This window comes from Trachinotus anak, unplaced genomic scaffold, assembly GCF_046630095.1.
Source record: "Trachinotus anak isolate AG129_WGS33_773 ecotype Australia unplaced genomic scaffold, CSIRO_AGI_Tana_v1 ptg000007l, whole genome shotgun sequence".
NCBI lineage: Eukaryota > Metazoa > Chordata > Actinopteri > Carangiformes > Carangidae > Trachinotus > Trachinotus anak.
The window spans coordinates 507,501-527,500 of NW_027273858.1; the positions used below are offsets into that span (position 1 = coordinate 507,501).

At 44.4% G+C, this 20,000-nt stretch overlaps 1 protein-coding gene across 1 annotated transcript in view; it reads right to left on the bottom strand.

Moving 5' to 3' along the window:
- The window catches only part of LOC139622494 (spectrin beta chain, non-erythrocytic 1), a 101,829-nt gene extending 85,623 nt beyond the window's left edge, over window positions 1–16,206 (bottom strand). Inside the window, exon 1 of the mRNA XM_071479820.1 lies at window positions 16,061–16,206. The gene's annotated coding sequence lies outside the window, so the exon portion shown is untranslated. The remainder of the gene's footprint in view (window positions 1–16,060) is intronic.
- Window positions 16,207–20,000: the final 3,794 nt, after the last annotated feature.

Sequence of the window (20,000 nt, forward strand, 5' to 3'; positions counted from 1 at the left end):
AAGCCTGCAGCCAAAAGCAGCCTCCCTGCCTGGCTGCTCTCCTCCTGTTCAAACAAACAGCCTCTCCACCCTCTGCACCGACAGACGGGCGGAGGACACAGATGAATGAGACAGAGACCCCGTCGCCGCTCGGAGCCCGCTGGGTTTTATTTTGCAGAAAATGCAGATGAACAAACTTTGAGGGTTTTAAGTGGAAATCCCCGGGACGGTTTATTTTATCAGAGGCTCAGAATGCAGCAGATTTCTAGGAGGAATTCGATGTTTTCACACAACATCAAAGGTCATGGAGTTGTACAGTAAGACCATGTGACACGGCGGGGCGGGGCTTCTGAGGGGATCAAACAAAATAAAAATCAACCATCACAAACATCAGTAAATAGATTTTTCCCCTTTTAATGCATCACTGACAATAACAAATCTTAATATCACACTTGAATCAGTGAGATACTTTGATTTCTGAGGAATTTAATCTGCCGGAGCCGAGAGAGATCTTCAGTCTTATCTCTTAACTGTCTCTCTCCTGATACCGTTGATATGAAAGTCTGTTCTTCATCTCTCACGTCGGTTAATCAGGTTCATACTTTACCTAATACGCTCGTCAGGAACTGTCCCCTCAAAACAACACAACCTCGTTCAGTCACAGCCTCCGAGTGAAACTGCTGATGTGGGCGGAGACGCAGAGTTTCTGAGGACGCAGAGACCTGCCTCGCCTCCTGATTGGGTCTCATCAGTCAGAGGTAATGACCAAAGGTGACATCACCAGTTTGTTAAAGCTCCATATTTTACTCTTCTTCAGTGTTTTATCTGAGATGCTGATCCATCAGAAGAGATATCTGTGGTTTGTGATCCAATAAACACTCAGAGAAACCAAATCCTGCAATGGTGGGTCCAGGTGGGTGTGGCTTGTGGTGTGCTTTGTTGTGACATCACAAAGTTCCAGGAGTCCTGACGGCTGGTTTTAAGGCTCAGTTTCTGAATACAGGCTGTGTGCATTTCTCTGTGGACTGAGGCTTTGATACTTTCACAGTATTAATATAGAACCTGGACCTGCTTTATAATCACAAACACATGGACATCTACCTTTAGACTGTGGAGCTTTAAGTTGAGTTTAAGTTTAAAGAACAAATCATGGATGGAGGTGTTGAAAGCAGCTGAAGTGTCAGACTGCACTTTAAACTCTAGTAAAAAGCTCAGAGTAACGCTGGTGTGTTCAGGTTCCCCTGCTGGTCAAACCCTCCTCATGTACAGTGGCAGCCGACACAGCAGCCAAATGGCTCCAGGATAAATGTGATATTCTCAGATAAACAGCACAATTATTCCCTCATATCCATTTCTGAATGGCCACTGTGTCTGTGGGACAGACAGACGGGCTGATTGTCAGTCCAGACGCCTGGGAACCTGACAACAACACATTGACGGAGCGAGGGTCGGGGGGCGGAGCTTAGTTCTCATGCAATCAGACTGAGTCATTTTAATGAAGTTAGGCTCTAATTTGTCAGGCAGAGAGATGGAAGGAAGAAAGAGGCTCCTTTCTCTGCTCTCATTACTGTTTCCAGCCTGGATCTGTGACCTTCAGGCAGAAAGAGACAAATCAACGGGAAAACCTGAACTTTTCATGAACCACATGGATCTGGAAAGTCCAGATTCCAGCTCGCAGGTCTGAGATCAGTCTGGACTGATGAAGATGAGGATGAGGAGGGAATCAAAAGAGATGTCTGGGTGTCATCAGTGTAAACGATCGTTTTTATTGTTTGTAACCCGGAGACCCTCAGGAGCCTGCAGTGACTGGGTCACATGACCAACCCTTTGGCAGCCACGCTAACAACACGCTTGACTAACTGAACCGTACAGAACCAGTGAAGAAGAACAAAACATCTGACCCTGAAGAGTGAGTGAAAACGATGCAGTGAAGCTGGTCCATCAACGACTTTTCCCTCTTTTCACTTTTGACTGATTCACATGTGACGACTTCACCGGCTGTGTCCAGACAAACAGCAGAAAACAGCACAAGCTCTTTAACACTGTAGTAATACGACGACAAAACACCAGTTAAAACTAATAAAATAAGGTGAAACTCTGTAATAATGGAAGTGAGTCTGGCCCAGACTCGGGCCAGACCAGGTTCCTGAGCCTGAATCCGGCCCATATACAGCACATCCGTCAGATGCTACTTCAACATCTGGACCAGCTCTAGACAGAAAACACCGGAGGAATTCCAGTTGTTTTATATATTTTATCTATTAAAGTTGAAAATGCAAATAAAAGATTCTCATTTAATTCACTGGATTAACGACAAACAGACATTTAACTGTTTGTTTTATGCAGATACATCAGATTAAAGATGAATCACACACATTGTAACGTCATATGAAAATATAAAAATATAAACTGAGGGATTTTATCTGTTGACTTCACGCAAAGACAAACAATCACAGGAACAGATGCAGATGAATCTCCAGCTTCACTGTTAAAAATTCACTGGAAACAAAGTGAAATGCAGATCACTGAGTGGGCGGCTGTGGGCGGCAGCTCTGAACACACACACACACACACACACACACACAAAGAGACCGACATTTTGTTGCAGTGGAAGAGTTTGAGGTAAATGGTGAGGAGGAGGAGGAGGAGAGGACGAAGGAGAGGGGTGGGTTTAATGGCAGCTCCACTGGGAGCAGATAACCTCCTTGTTACTCTATCGCTGTGACACACAGACCAGCACGGACCAGCACGGACCAGTACAGACCTGCAGAGACCAGCACAGACACCAGTTTTATCATTTTCAGACCAGTACAGACCAGTTTCAGTCCACCACCACCAGCACTAACCAGGATACTTCACTATATGTCCCTGTAACATTTTTTTAAATAACTGACACAATTAAAACTACATTACCCAGAATACCTCACTTTAAAAACGCACTACAGGTGGAGTAAAGGAGTTAAAAGATAAAAAAAGAGAAAGGGAAGAGTTGAAGGAGGGACGGAACTACAGAGGAAGATGAAGATGAAGGCCTGCAGAGAGGAAACGCCTGAGGAAAGATGGAGTGAAGGAATGTGAGCAGGAAGGAAAGAAACGAGGGATCAGACGCCACGAAGAGGAACGAAGCACTCGAGATAACAGAACAGCGGAGGTCAAGAGGACTCTTCAGAAGTCTTTCTGATCCGTCCATCTCTCAGAGGAGGACGAGTGTTTACTGCAGCGCTCACACTGAGACACCAGTTTCATTTGACTTAATACCAGAGACAGCTACAGGAGCCCTGACAGGACAAAAACGTAGAATAGACCATTTTAAACCAATGACACTTTCTCCAAACTGACAGATGAAACTTGCAGAGGCAGGAGGATGTTAGGCCCCATCAATTTAACAACACTGGTGATGAACCTTCCTGTTCTCAGAGAAACATCTGTAACTCAAGTTACCATTTCACAGTTGTATCCCTCCGCCACTCAAACTAGTTCCAGGTTACATTGCTGTTTATCCACAGTCATGAATTATTAAACATTTGTGTGAAATGTTGTGTGAAGTTCTGAGAAATAAACATGTTTACAGCCTGGTACAGAAACTGTCCTGGTCTCTAGAGAGAATTTCCTCCTTCATGAAAACTGTACGGCTGAATTTTATACAACTCAACTGTTTACATTTCAATAAGGACAAAAGTGATGGAGAATTGAGGGCGTGGCCTCTTTGAGTGACAGGTGGGTGAGCGTATGATTGCCACAAACCAGCACGCCCCACCTCTATGCCCATTTTTGGATTAGCTGGGAGTTAGGGGCGGAGTCAGGCTCTGCCAAGATGGCAACGGCGGAGCAGCTCCGCCCATCTTTGTTTACAGCCTGTTGTTTCTACAGTGTTGTCTTCAGGCTAATCTTTAGCATAGCACACAACAGGAGCTCTGTGATTGGATATCTGTTACAGAAATGCACCTTGGGAGTCACAGTTGACAGGATTCCTGTTGACTTTTTAAATCAAAGATTAAAGATTAGGAGACAGGAGAGGAGACAGGGGGAGGAGACGACTCTGTCTATAATCAATCATAACTTTATTATGATCAGAAATAAAACAGCTGAATTTCTACAATATGAACGAAACGAGTTAGTTCAGGTTAGTTCACATGAAGCTGAGAGAGAAGCAGACGGAGGCTTTACAGAGCAATAAAACCTGTGTGTGTGTGTGTGTGTGTGTGTGTGTGTGTGTGTGTGTGTGTGTGTGTGTGTGTGTGTGTGTGTGTGTGTGTGTGTGCGCTGGGTGGAGGTTCAGTCTCTGGCGACTGGATCTGCAGAGAACTGGTTGTTCCCAAACTCTGATAGAAGCAGGACGGATGACAGAGGAGGAGGGTGGAGCGGTAGGGGGAGTGTGGGGGCAGGGAGAGGGGGAGAAGAGGGGGAGTAAGACAGAGGGAGGGAAGGATATAAGAGAATAAAATACATCAGAGAATGTAAAGTTTGAAAGCGCTGATCGTCCTCTCGTCTTCCCGCCCAGTTCTTACCCTTCGTCCTCGTCTACTCTGAAAACATCCTCCCTCCTTCTCCCCCTTCCTTTAATTTTCCTGTTGTTGCTCCACCCTTATTTCTCTCCTCCACCCTCTCCACTTCTTACGTCATCCTCTCTGCATTCCACCCATCCTTTTCCATCTCGGTCAACACATCATCCTCTTCCTCTTCCAAATCTGCGTTTTTCTTCTTCTCTTCCTCGTCCTTTTATTCCCTTTCCTCCTCCTCCTCCCTCCACCCTGCCGTCTTCAGTCATGATTTTCAGTGACAGCCAGAGCTAATCTGACACACACACACACACACACACACCCACACACACACACAGAACCACATGACCCACAGGACCAGATGTGTTCTGTACGCCTCACACACACCCAGCCTTCAGATGACCGACTCTGCAGATGTTCACTCTCTGTTTCAAACCACAGTCTGAATATTTCCCTCATTGTCCGTCTGTTCAGTCTCTTGTAAAGTCACCGACCTCTGACCTTTCAGAATAAAAGTCCAATACAATACAGACGGAAGTCGCCCAGTGGAAGGTGAATATTGTATTTCGATGAATTCTTAGTTTAAAGTCCATGATCTGCTCCTGGTTGATAAAATGCATATGATGTGAATTAATGTGTTAACGCTCACAAACCAAACATCAGGAAACAAACTCAGGAAATAATAAAGATGTGGAAGAGTGTAGGATGTTTAAAGTAGAGAAGAGGCTGCTGTTGTACCTGTAGTAACAACACCACTGGTTTCATAGGATACAATGTTGAATTGATTAATTAATCGATTAGTCGAGCAACAGAAAAATAATTGGAACTATTTTTGTAATGATTCATTTTCTGAGTCATGAGTGAAAGTGAAACCATCACATGAGAGAAACAGTGAATCATCTAAAATCATCTAAACGATTAATTATATTAAAAATTAATTAAAATGGTTTCACTATCACTGTAAACTGAAAACCTTTGGACAGTTGGACTTTTTCAATTACTAACTAATCAAACTAATCGATAAAACATCATCAGGTCGTTCGGATGCAGCTGCTTTCATCCTTTTATCCAACGTGTTCGGGAGTTTGTGCAAAAGTTACACCTGTTGTTACTAAGCAACCAAAACCTTTCAATCAGATGCTGTCTAGTTCTTCGTCGTGAAGTGTGAAGCGACGCCTGAGGAGCTGATTGGTTCATTGTTGTCACATGACCTGCCTCTGTGCACTGCTGACACGCCCAGCAGAAGCAGCACTGTCACTGTCCTGGTTTCACATGCTGCTTAGTTCTGATGGTACTGTCAGCTCAACATTCATACAAATAAAGTTTTCCTGATTTGATTTTGAAAAAAAAAAATCTGAACACCAGGAAAAAGATTTTCAATCTGAAACAGAAGAAAAAATGTCCAGAACGTTTCTTTAACACTCGAGCTGCAGCAGCTTCAGTCCAAAAATATCACGACTGTCAAAACCCTCACACAACATGGGAACACACACACACACACACACACACACACACACAGACACACACACACTGCACGCAAACGCTCGGCTCTTCACAGTCCAGATTGGAGGGTCTGCTGTGTCGTCATGGCGATACATCCCATCATCTCACCCTGGCCAGTTGCCAGACACTTTCTCTCTCTGCAGCCCACAATCCTGCCAGGCTCATGTTGCAGTGCATTGTGGGATGTCAGATCTAATCTATTCCACAGGACCCGTGTGTGTGTGTGTGTGTGTGTGTGTGTGTGTGTGTGTGTGTGTGTGTGTGTGTGTGTGTGTGTGTGTGTGTGTGTTCACAGTAACTGTAGTTCTTTGTTCCACTGCTTCCTGCTGGTCACAGTGTTAAAACAGGATCAAACACATTCCTCAACAGAGCAGGCTCAACTCAACCACCTGTCGCCCTGACTCACCTGTCTGTCTCTGCACCTCTAACTCAGCTGTAATGCCTGAAATTCCACAGAGGGTGGGGGCAGAGGAAGCTCAGAGGCTGATGGGAAACGCAGATTTAGTTTCCAGCAGATGTTTAACAGTGGAGCTGCAACAATTTAGTGATTAATCAATTAGTTGATCGACAAAATTAATCAGCAACTTTATTTATAATCAATCACATCAGCAATTTTTCAAGCACAAATGGAAAATTTCCAACAGTTCAGATGAGAATATTTATCAGGTTTTCTCCTGTGAACAAAACTCGACATCTGAAGACGTCAGATTCAACTCCGACGTTTTATAAAACAAATGATTAATCAATAAGATGATTGAGAAATTAATCAGTGATGAAAATGATCATGAGTTGAACCTCTCAAAAACCTTTTCAGCTACAGGATTTTTTCGTGTGTTTTATTGTAGCAGGTTTAATCATGTTTGTTTTTACTGAAACGCTTCATGTGTTTCAGCTGCTAAATGTTTGTTTAGAGAGGTTTCCTCCATCACCACATACTAATTAAAAAATAAACACAAAATAAGATAATTGACAATTAAATGAAATTAAAATTCAGACTCAGTTTTGCGGCTCAATGCTGAATCACTGAAACTGAACTCAAAGCTTCATGAGACGTTTTAAAATCTGTCGTCGTTCAAACATCTCGACTCAAGGAAACATGACCTGACACACATCTGAGTGTGTGTGTGTGTGTGTGTGTGTGTGTGTGTGTGTGTGTGTGTGTGTGTGTGTGTGTGTGTGTATATAGATCCTCATGAATGTGTGTGAGGTCGAGGACATGTAACCCCCCCCCTTCTCTGTCCAATATCATCAAACTCATTTCCCATCATGCCAAGTGTGTCAGCAGGCATTTGTGGGTAAGGAATACGCTGGTGTAAAGCTCCTTAACACAAACACACGCACACACACACACACACACACACACACACACACACACACACACACACACTTCATGTCTTCACCCTAAAGCTTATAAAACCAAGTGAAACCAGTTTCTCTGTTTGTGAACATTTGACAGTGGAGGAGAAAATGTTTTCAGTATTTATAGAAATAATTCAATTTGACTTATTAACACAAATTAAAAAAAAAAAAAATTATTTATTTAGTTTTTATTTTGTAGAATATCTTGGCTTCTTCACCAAAATATTTTTTCCATTTCACTTCAAGTGAAACACAATTACTACAAAAGCTGGTTTTTCTTCTCTTTAAAACTTTAAAAATGCACATAATCTTCATTATGTGTTTAATACAATATATTAAATAAATAAATAATTGATCAACTTCAACACTTTCAAAAAAGTAAAATGTAATTTGAATGTTTCAAAAGTTTAAGTCAGAACAAGATTCTTCATCGAATTCATGATGTGAAATAAATTTCATCTTAAACACAAAGAACTGGACCACATCCTGTCTCTCTCACACACACTCACACACACACACACACACACAATGTAGTCGACATGGAGTCATCTGGGGTTGTGTTACAGCTGTGCCCTGGAGATGGGAGGGGTGAGGGAGGGGGAGGGGTCAATGATGTAAGCCTCTCTATCGTCATAGCAACACTGAAAAAAAAAAGCAGCTGAAGTTGATGCTGATCTGAAATTTCCAGAAATGTTCGTTTCACACAGAAACGTTCCTGATGAAACCAGAGAGACGAAGACGTTTGTCCTCACGTGCACGAACACGGCTGAGCCGACACGACTGCACAGGAGGGAGGTTTGTACAGAGGCATCAGTCAGCTGATGACGCTGTGTGAGGGAACGAGAGCAGCGGAGGAGGAGAGGTGAAGTCACCGTCACTGAGTTTAGTCTCAGACACGTTCAGGTCATGAGAGTGAAAATTGAGACGTTACCTCTCACAAACTTTAATATGACTCTGACTTCAGGACAGGTGGAGAGACTGCAGCTGCACAGGTGAGGCTGCAACGAGATGGTCTCGTTTACATCAGCAGCTTTTATATAATAATGATTCTGTGGAGTACGTGCACATTACGTGACAAGAGGCTGCAGTGAGTCGCTATCGGAAAGTAACGAGACGGGACCAGGCTAGCTGGTTAGCATGCTAACTTCAGTGGAAGAGAAGCTGTGATGGAGATAAGAGTTAACGTTGGCGTTTTCCACCTCAAAGTAAAGGGATCAAGTTTGATACTGAACTCACAACGATTCTTTTAAAGTAAACAGCTGTTCATGCTAACGTTAGCTACGTAGCAAGAGCAACACTTACAGACAGCTCCTTTAAATCCTGAGATCCATCTTTGTCTTTGTGTCTTTTCTCTGTAAAAATGTAAATTAGCAGTGTGTGTGTGCAGTGGTGACATGTTGCGAGTGTCAGGGCAGCAGGGGGGGGTTAAAGGTCAAATGTCTGATAAAACGTGCACACACTCTCTGGTGCTGTGGAAGTGGAGTGAACAGTGTGTGGATTCCACTCTCTTCAGTCTGTGAACATCTGTCTGCAGCTGTCAGGCTGATGTCAACACCAGCTGTTCACATGAACCAGTGACAGTCCAGTGTGAGGCAGCTTTTATTCTTTAAATCAGTATATTAACCTCTTATTGTGAAGGGACGGTCAAAGAGAAGGAAGAACTAGGTCAGACGTTGACGAATCGAATCAGAGACAGGTTCAGGTTTGTGGTGCAGTGTGAACGGGGCCTCGGCTCAGTCCACAACCGTCCAGACAGTCTGCAGGTCCGGAGCCCAGAGGCAGCGCTCCAGTTTCAGCCAATCATTCCCTCTGTCTCTGGCTGTCGGCCCCTCCCTCGCTTTTACAGCAGTGCTTCAGGGCGTGCACACACTATGTATATTTATACACACACACACACACACACACACACACACACACACACACACAGTGACGCAGCAGAGCTTCACCTTTATTTTGTGCTTTTTGTCCTTTAAACTCAACCATCACTGATTTCCCAAGATGCTCCTGGCACAGGGATTTGAACCAGCAACTTCAACACAACTTTGCTTCTGCCATTTCAGGAGACCAGACCACAAAGACACACACACACACACACACACACACACACACACATGGTGGCGTGTAGTCTGACCACATCTGGAGGCCTCAAACTGAACATTTCATTTATCAGGAATGTGAGCGTAGTGTGTGTGTGTGTGTGTGTGTGTGTGTGTGTGTGTGTGTGTGTGTGTGTGTGTGTGTGTGTGTGTGTGTGTGTGCATGTGTGTGTGTCAGTCAGAGAGAGAAACGCCTTTGGCTACATGGAGATCAAATTAAATGGAGTCCTGCTGAAGGTCAACGCAGGGTGCGTGTGTGTGTGTGTGTGTTAAAGTAAACACGTGTGGATAATACGTCATATTACTATAACAATCCATCACACACACGTCTGAGTGTATTAAGTGAGAGGACCTGACTGTTGGACTGAACGACTTTACACCGAGAATATTTCAATCAGAAATATTCTAATAAATATTCTAATAAATATTCTAATAAATAGTCTAATAAATATCCGGATCATTTACTGTCTCATTAATATACGACAGTTAAAAACTGATAAACATCACGAGACAAAGAAATATAGTAAAACAACAAGAGAAGCTGAAACTGGGAAAAGTTTCTGCTTGAAAATGATTAATAATGACAATAATAATAATAAATAATGAACCGATTAATCTCCATGATTTCAGCTGCACTTTTCTGTCCTGATACACTGAAAATCTTTGGGTTCTGAAACACATCCTGCGGGGGCTTTTATCAGGAGGCAACTTTAACAACAGTCCCGTTTTTTTACCACAACAACTTTTCACTTTTTCTCATCAGCCCTGAAATTAACATGAATGTAACAAAGACTTTTCTCCTACAGGAGCCTGGAGGGGTCATTTTGTTCAGCAAACACTGTTATCAGTCCATCACCTGGTCCCTGTCCTCACCTTCCTCTTCGTCTCTTTCAACGTTTCGCTGCCTCATCATCATCATCATCATCATCATCAGACATCTGTAAAACTCATGAGGCAGCAGCTCAAGTGAGCAGGTGAACAGTCGGAGATCAGAGGACCGGCTCCTCACAAAGTCAGACTCAGTGTCAGAGACTCAGAGCTCTTCCTCCTCCTCCTCCTCACGCCTCAGTCTGTGTGTTTTGATTTTTCCATCGCCTCAGCCGCCACCGCCGCCGTCTATCAGGACACAAACTGACGAATCTGAGCGAGTGGAAAACACTTCCTGCTGCAAATCAGTGCATAGTCTTTATAAACACTGTGTTCACATATTTTATTCATGAGATATCACCAGTGTGGAGCTGCAGCTTTTTTTCCTTCTTTCTTGGATGGAAATTAACATTTATGAGCTAAACTGCTTTGGTGATGAGCTCAGATTCATGAAGCTTTAAAAACTCCATCTATGAAAAACATCCGATCTGTGATGTCATCAAAAACATCCGATCTGTGATGTCATCAAAAACATCAGGAGGGAAAAAATAAAAACGCAGGTTCGATGTGAGGAGAAGAAAAACGGCTGAAGAAGAACAAGAGTTTCATGTGTGTTTGCTGAGGTCAAACCTGTTCACCCCGATGTAACCCAGCTATGTAAACACACACACACACACACACACACTGCAGAAGACGGAAAAGAAGCAGACTCTCAAACATGCCATGCTTCACTGATATCTTGTGTGTGTGTGTGAGTGTGTGTGTGTGTGTGTGTGTGTGTGTGTGTCAGACTGTGTCATGGCAGAAAAGAATGAAGAATGATAAAGAGTAAAAAACAGTTTCTTCAGAAAAGAAGGATCTGACGTCTTTCACATTCCCAGCGATCTCACACACACACACACACACACACACACACACACACACACACACACACACACACACACACACACACACAGCAGCCCTGAGGAGCTGGATGTGAGAACACAAACGTTCTGATCAGTAGAACCAGACATTAAGACACTGAGAACTAACAGTGAGTGAGGAGGCGTGTTGATGTTTCCCCTGCTCGCTGCACCCAGGCTCCGCCCCTCACCTGCACCAATCAGAGCAATTCCAGTCTGTGAGAACGAGTCTGATACAGAAAAGTGTCCGTACATCAGCTGTGTCTCAGTGCAGGGGCCACATCCTTCAGGTTTAATGTCAGCGTCTGTCTCTGCCTCGTCCACTGAGTGAAATCCTGACACCTGGAGACGCTTCACTGATCATTAACTTCACATAAATCTGTCACTTTAAAAGCTGGAATTTGTACAAAAGCTTTACTTCCTCTTCCACCTGCTTTACTTTCAAAGAAAACATTTTATTTTCAATTCTTTCATTTGAAAAGGTTTAAATCCTGAACCAGCTCAGAGTAACGAAGTCTGAACATCTGCAGCTTCAACAGCTGATGAAGACCATGTCAAACGCTCGAAAGCTGCAACAAGTGGACCTTGAATCCAACTCTGTTCCCAGAGTTGAGCTCAGCTACAACAGACGTGTAGTAAAACCTGCAGCGTTTGGTCGACTCCTCCTCCTCCTCCTCCTCCTCCTCCTCCTCCTATCTGCTGGACATTTTCCAGAACATTCCTCGTCCCTCTTCCCTCCTTTCAGTTGGTACGTTTTAGTCCTGTCCTCCTCCTCCTCCTCCTCCTCCTCCTCTTCACCTCCTCTTCACCTCCTTGTTAATTTAGTTTTAGTTTTTTTTAGATATTGTAGATGTTGTCAGTGAACATCTAGAGGAGGATTTAAAGGTCGACAGTCGACATTAATCCTGTATCATCGTCATCATCATCCTCACCATCACAGCTCATCGTGCAGTGTTGATGGTGTTTCCAGGGTTCGTCTCAGTCTCACTGACGAGAAGCTGATTCCTCTGTTTCCTCTGCAGAGACGACTCTGATCCCTAATCTCAGTATCTGCAGATTCTCCCTTTCCTCTCCTCTCCCATGCCTGCCCCCCCCCCCCCTTCATCCATCACCCCCATCCCCTCCTCCTCCCTTCTGATCCTCAGGGACTCAACATAAAGTTTTCTCTTCCTTCTCATCCGAACTGTTCCAGCTTAAAGTTTAAGCCTCAGAGTCGAGAGGGAGGACGGAGATGGAGGAGGAGGGAGGTGTGAACCGAGCCGTCTCCTTCACAATAAAATGTCACCCAAACATTTTCAATTTATATTATAAATGGTATTTTATTTTGAAAAAGGCTTTGATTCGTTTCAGCTGGAGCAAACTCTGTTCATGATGTGAGAGAGGGAAATGTAAGGAGAAGGAGAGGAAGAAAAGGAGAGAAGGGATGGATGGAAGGAAAAGAGAACGAGTTGTGAAAAAATATAAGACAGGAATAAAATATTAAAGAAGGTAAAGAGGAAAGGAGACAGGAGACTAAGGGAGGAGGGAGGGATGAAGGTGTGTGAGGGAAGAAGGGAGAGTCTGCAGTTGGAGAGGAGGAGAAGACAACGACAGAAACACTGACGAGTGTCCTCGTTTCTGAAAATACACTTCCCGCTCTTAAAGGGACGATTCACCACATCCTCACTTTCCTCTTCATATTTTATCAAGTCGCCATGTTTCACGTCTCACAGCTTCAGCAGCTTCACTACATTTCCCAGAGTTCACCTGTCAATCAAACACACTTCCTGTCTTTGGATTTTCTCAGATATTTTATGATTTTTCTGAAGAAGTCTAAAAAAAAAACAAACTATTAAAAACTTATATCATATATTTTGTTATCTCTGCCAAACTTTTCTGTTTCTTTCTGTGTCATTTAAAGTCTCTGGATGTTTAAATGAAGAAGATAAAGATCTGCAGCTCCTCAGACTGGACCCCCGTCCCAGTCGACTCTCAGCAAACACACAGACGCCAGAGACTCACACTCTGTCAACAGCGTTCTGCACTAATTACTACAGTGACACACACTCGCAGATCTGTTTACAGGAGAGGTGGAGCGAGCTCGAGACAGACAGAAACTCAACGTGAGAGAGAGAGAGAAAACAACAAAGTCACTACGAACGACAGGACGAGTGAAGACACAACCTGACGCTGAAGATTCAGCTCGGATTCATTTCACCAGACTCCACCAGGTCTGAAGAAGCCTCACGCTGAGGAATATCAACGTATATTTATATAAAGCATTTTTTTCTTTTAACAAAATAAGTTGTTAAAGTTTGTCTAAACACAATCAGCTGAGCAGGAACTTTAACTTGTCAACCTGAATAAAGTTTTATTCACTGAAGGATGAATAATCAGACTTTTTACATTTCAGAAAACCTGTATTGTTCGGGAGCAGGTCCAGGTTTCCAGACTCTGTCTTTCTACATGAGTTTCTCCTCTAATCAGATCTGAAGTCAGTGTCTCCTGTGCTGCACAGCTGAGGACACAGGGTTTAATATTCGCCTGGTGTTAACGTGATGAAGCTGTTGTGCTATTTGAGACGCTGCAGCAGAGCCGATGAGTTACAGCTCAGATCTGCATCAGAGCAGCCGGGCCCAGCGCAAACTGCATCATCACCACCGCCTCCAGCTCCAGCTCCAGCGAGGCATTAGAGAGGAGAGAGTCTGCAGCCGGAGGCAGCGTTCAGCAGCATCAGTCCACCTAAAACGTCCCTGCAGGTCATTAATGAGCCAAACACCCGACTCAACCTCTGAGGATGAGTATCTGATCCGATCGATACATCAAGTTAAAAGCTGGAAGTGAAAACAACAACAGCAGTTTCAAAGGGAACAACAAGTAAAATCAGAGCAAACTGATCCTGGAAACATCCTGAAGAGGCTGCGCTCAGTAGTTTGTGCTTCTCCAAATTAAAACCATGAATTTCCCATAAACGCCGGCGCTTCCTGTTCGTTTTCCCACACGCCTCTCTGGCTTCGCTCCATTTCACTTAAAGAGCCTGTGAACACAAACAGCAGATCTGACGACGACAGAAACACAGGCTCAGCTGCTCCAGCGACAGGAAGTGAATCTGCAGATGTTCCGATAATCGATTCATCGTCAGGTCGAACGAATATTTGCTGGTTCCAGTTTCTCAAATTTGATATGTGTGAAACTGACGGATGTTATTTCTTAACTATTAATTTATTTTCTTGACTTGTAGCTGTGGCCTGCTCCTCCTCTGCTACATGCTACGTGCTACATGCTACATTAGCGCCTGGAAGAACAAGACGTCCAGAGTCTCTGACTAAACTGTTGGTGGTCCAGTTGCATTGTGGGTAATTTAGGATGCAGGATTTTATCATTAAAGCAAAGATCCCGAGCTGACCTTCATCTCCTCCTCCTCCTCCTCCTCCACCACTGTCCTTGAGCTCTGAATCCCTGACCTTTGACCTCCCTGTGGGGGCAGGGCAGTTTTACTGGAAAACATTCATGGATTTTAACATTTTTACTATCAAACTCATTTTCCTGTAAAACTGACACATTCAAAAGGACAAAACTTTATTGTCAAACGCTTCATTGTCTGAGCAGCAGCAGTGACTTGAGGACGAGTCGACGCCTCACGGTGACATTTTAAAGGCTCCAGGCAACAAGTTGCCAAATGTTCCCCAGTTGCTGCATCAAAGAAATAAAGGGAGGGGTGGGGGGAGGGTGAGAGCGGGGGGGGGGACATGATGATAAGAGAGAAACTGAAGTGAGAAAGAAGATAAAGAGAAAGATATGTAGAGGAGGAAACAGTGCGAGTGAAAGGAGGAGGAGGAGGAAGGTTGGGAGGAAAAGGGAGAGGTGAGGGGGGAGAAATGGAGAGGGGGAGGGAGGGGAGGGAGCAGCGGCCCAGCCTGTATCTGATTACATAATTGCTCCACAGGATTTGAGACAGGGTCTGCGCAAAAAAAAACAAAAAACGCCTCAAAGCTGCAGCTACACACAAGTCCTCTGATTCCACTGCCACACAGCAAACAGTGAGATTACAGACGCGTCTCATCACTGCGGGGAATCCTCTCAAACTGAGCCACGCAAACACACACAACAGTCCTGCGTTCACGTCCAAGAGGAAGCTGCAGCAGAACCCACCAGGGCCCTGCAGAGGCTCCGGCCCCTGGGCAGCAGCACTGGGGCACTGTGGGAATATTCTAGTGTTCCTGCTCTGGGGCTGAGGTCAGCAGGGGCGACCACGCCTGCACCAACACCTTCACCACCTCCACCACCTCCACCACCTCCACCATCATCATCATCACCATCATCATTACCTCCATCATCATCACCTCCACCATCATCATCATCATCATCATCATCTGAATCTCCATCAGGGAGGTCAGAATAAAATCCTCCATCAGGTTCAAACCTCAGTAAAACTGAGAGTTCACCAAAACAACAAGCAGCAGCTGTGGCGCACGAACAGCTTCAACACACACACACACACACACACACACACACACACACACACACACACACACACACACACCAGCACAAGTTCAACAACACGATGGAGAGCGGGGGAAGCTGGGAGACCCAGCCGGGGGAGCAGCTACACCACCCGCTGCTGCTCCAGCCATCATGACTCCGCTGGTTCCACCGGAGCTTGGACCAGTTAACCCGGGAGAGGAAGCCTCTAACCCGGGATACCGGAGTCCGGGGACAAACCCCGCCACAGCCACAGCCGTCACGGAGGCGGATGCTTCTCCACCAGCCGCGGATACAATGGAACAAATCGTTGTTTGGAAATGAAACAGGCAGAGGGAGAAACGAGGCTCGGCTCGGCTCGGCTCGGCTCGGCTCGGCCCGGGTTCACACTCACCTGAAGGCCGACAGAAGCGCAGTGGGAGTCCGGCTCGCAGTGAAGGACGGGCGGACGGATCTGCTGTGAGCTCCGAGCAAAAACAACGCAGGAGCAGAGAGTCCTCAAATCCACCAATCCTCCTCCTCCTCCTCCTCCTCCTCTTCCTCCCCCCGCCCCGCTCCACTCTGCTCCACTCTGCTCCAGCGCCGCCCGGACTGCAGCGCCCGGTGCGCTCGGTTCACACACCCCGCTGCACCGGCGGGGCGGGGCTGCAACCTGAGTGAGCTCCTGCCGGCCGTGCATGGACGGGTGGAGAGAGAGTGGGATCCTGGGCGCAGAGATGATCATTTAATCTGTGGTTGGAGTCAACAGATGAGATAAAACGATAAAAACATGTTTGTCACATGTTGGTCTTTAATATTAAACACTTCCTGATAAATAATTGCTGTGGATACTTCACATATGTTGGATTTATAATCCACTCACAGTTTCCTCAACCTGAAGGTGTTTGAATGTGTTTCTGGTTGAAGTCAGGTCTGTGTTTAACAGCAGCTCAGACATGTTCAGGTTTGATTCTCTGACATCAGATCCGTCAGTAAATCCCTCAGTCCTGATTCTAGAAGCTTCTCCATCTGTTAAAAAGGCCGGTTGCTAACAAGAGTCTAAATGAGACGACAGAGGTTGTCGGGGACGTTAAACGTCATCAGTCCAACATGAAACCGACCTCCTCACCAGTCCACCTTTACAGCCTCGCTGTGTTTCTACAGACTGTCACTAACTCTGTCAGAGGAAAGGCTTCTGTAGAAGAGCTCAGAGCTGAATCAGACTACAGGCTGAAGGTTAGTGGTGGTGACGGTGAAGTCATGTGACCGTGGTGTCGTTGGTTTACAGCCTAACATGAGCTTTTTACTGCTGCTGGTTGTGTTTAGGCTCCAAACATCAGAAAGTGGAGTCATTAGTGAAGATGATCCTGCTAAACCAAGCATGTGGGCCAGACTCGGGCCGAGGACTCGGGCCCAGGACTCGGGCCCAGGACTCGGGCCGAGGACTCGGGCCCAGGACTCGGGCCGAGGACTCGGGTCCAGGACTCGGGCCGTCTCTGTCTCACTGGAAACTCTGATTTATTTGATGTATTGGAATATTTTTATTTTGCTGTTTGTTGACTTTTACAACTTTCTTATTATTTATTTTCTTTAATGAGACCATTGAGATTTGTATAATATTTATACAAAGAAATCTTATAGACTAATTAATACCCTAGCAGTTTTTAAGGCTGTTACTAAATGTCATGTTAGTTAAGCTATGGATTTGATTTTCATTTATTGTTTCCAGTTATTTATTTCATGAGAGAAATAAACTTTGCCTCGTCATCATTTCTTCTTCCTGTAACAGCAAATAAATGAAAATACAAATGACATTGCATTTTTAGGATCCAGCAGCACGACTGTCTCCACCCCTCAGGGCTGCAGCGAGAAAGATATGAAGCGCCCCGGGCTCCTCAAACGTGTGAGAGGCGGGGAATCGGCCAGCAGGGAGGGGGGGTGAGGGTGAGGGGGGGGTCTGCAGAGACTGAACGATGCCAAACAGCTCTGACTGTGAGAAGTTGTCATCAAACAGCATGAACACATAAAGAACCGTATTCTGTTAGAACCAACACGCTCCTCTGCTCTCCTCTCATCACTGTGGGCTAAGAAAAGCTTCTGGAAACATTTCCCATCAGGCCTTTCGTCTGCATTAAAGTTTAATGCTGCTGACCCTGCTCTTATCTTTACACTGAACCACCACATCCTCCCTGTGTCCAGCAGACAGCCGAGGCTCCCACGATGAATCATCAGATGTGAAATCCACTGGTTTAAGTCTCGCAGAGTTTCAGTCACTTCACATTTCTGCAGGAAAGAACTCAGATGTTTTACTTCAGCAACTACAACCACACGGAAACATCCTGTTACAGGTAAAAGTTTTCAAACTGTATGTGAGTAAAAGTACAGAAGTATTAATATAAATATAATTAAAGCACCAAATTATAAGATAAAATAGATTTAAGATAATCCTTTAATAGTGGGGAAATTTGCAAGAATGATCCATTTCAGAATAATATTTATTATTTATTATAATATGAATTTGAATTATTGATGCATTAATGTTGGAGCTGGTACAGGTGGAGGTCATTTTAACTACTTTATATACTGTGGAGCAGCTCATAGACTACACTATAGTTTATCAGTAATCAGTAATGTAATGTGTCTACTGGATGTCGTGGCGCAGGCGTATGGAGCAGAAATATATCAACATTCAACAAGTTCCTGAGGAAACGAGTCGTCGAACGTCTGGAGGATAAAACAAAGTTCTGCTCCAAAGGTTATGGAAAACAACACGAGGAGGTTTTTCAACATTCATAATTCAGTATCAGTGAAAGCTCCGACACACACAAGTTTGCCTTTGGATTCCCATCAGCCACCACCAAGGTAGATCTGCTCTTCTACTCAGACAGGAAACAGTCTGAGTTCATAATCTGAGAAACGAACGAACGAACAAACGAACGAATCGTCACTTTACTGGGTTTCATCTGATCCAGTGGTTTTGGTAAAAGGAAGAAAAGATGATGAGGATGATGAGTGTGTGTAAGGCAGAAATGAGATGATGTTATCATGTCATGATAATCTCCCCCACACACAAATACACACATAGTGAGAACGATGCATTCAGGGTCTGAAGGACATCCAACCGTCCAGTGTGTAGAATGTGATCTGGCCTTGAAGGTCCTTTGGCCAGTCAGTGTGTGTGTGTGTTTATTTGTGTGTGTGTGTGTGTGTGTGTGTGTGTGTGTGTGTGTGGGATTATCACTCAGACATCAGACACCGTGTAGAAATGTCCAGCAGACTGCAGCCATATTTGTTTTGAAGCAGAGGACGGTGAGGAGAAGGTCAAAGGTCGAGGAGGATATTCTGACTCCAAGAATCAGGCTCCCAGAAACACACTGCTCCTCATTACACTGTAACTAACTTTTCTTTATTATTTGATCTAAAGTTGTGGATGTTGTGTTGTTGCTTCTTTTTTAAGGTGGTATGACCCTCGGCTCGGCTCAGTCACCGGGTTGTTCACATATCTCAACAAACACTGGTCACATTGTGGTGAAGCTGGAGGAGCTGAGCGAACACCACAGCCTGTACATGCTGCTGTACGTCATTAATAATTGTTCTGTATCAGTTTGATGAAATGACATTATTGTAGATTAGATTAGTTTATTAGATTTAGTTTGACTTTTTATGACCCACTGTTCTTACACTGTGTAGAACCATTAAATGCTTCTGGTACAAAGATCTTTAAGATGAATCTGAACGTGTGTCAGTAGAGTAGATTTTCATCTTTTCAGCCGCTGTGATCTCTTATAAAAACAAACGATGAATGATCCATGACAGAGAAGACAACTGAATCTTAAAGGTCTCCTCAATGTCTAAAAACTCTATGAATAATCATTTGTGTCTAATGTGGTCAAAATAATTATTTACCACGTCACAACTTCTTAAAATGAAATCTCGACCTTTCAACTTGATGGAAATTACAGAATTTATATGTAAATATTGTTGATTTCAAATGTTTAAAGTCTCCGACGTCACTGAAACATCTTTTCTTAGTTCATCTTCAGGTTTCCACACTGATTGGCTCCATGGGGGGGTCATTTTATTTATTCTGCAACACTCTGTGGCTGCTTCATTTCATTTATCAGACCTGAAACCTCCTGAGTTGAAAACAGTAGAAGAGATGTTTGTGTTAAATGTCAGTGTTTCCTTCACTGTAAAGTTGGACTCAACTCCAACATGTTGCCTGGCAACAGCTGGCTGTCGGCACCCACTCAGGTGTGTGTGTGTGTGTGTGTGTGTGTGTGTGTGTGTGTGTGTGTGTGAGACATGATGAATAAGACTAACTGTGTGGGCAGTTTAAGTGCTGGGCAGATATT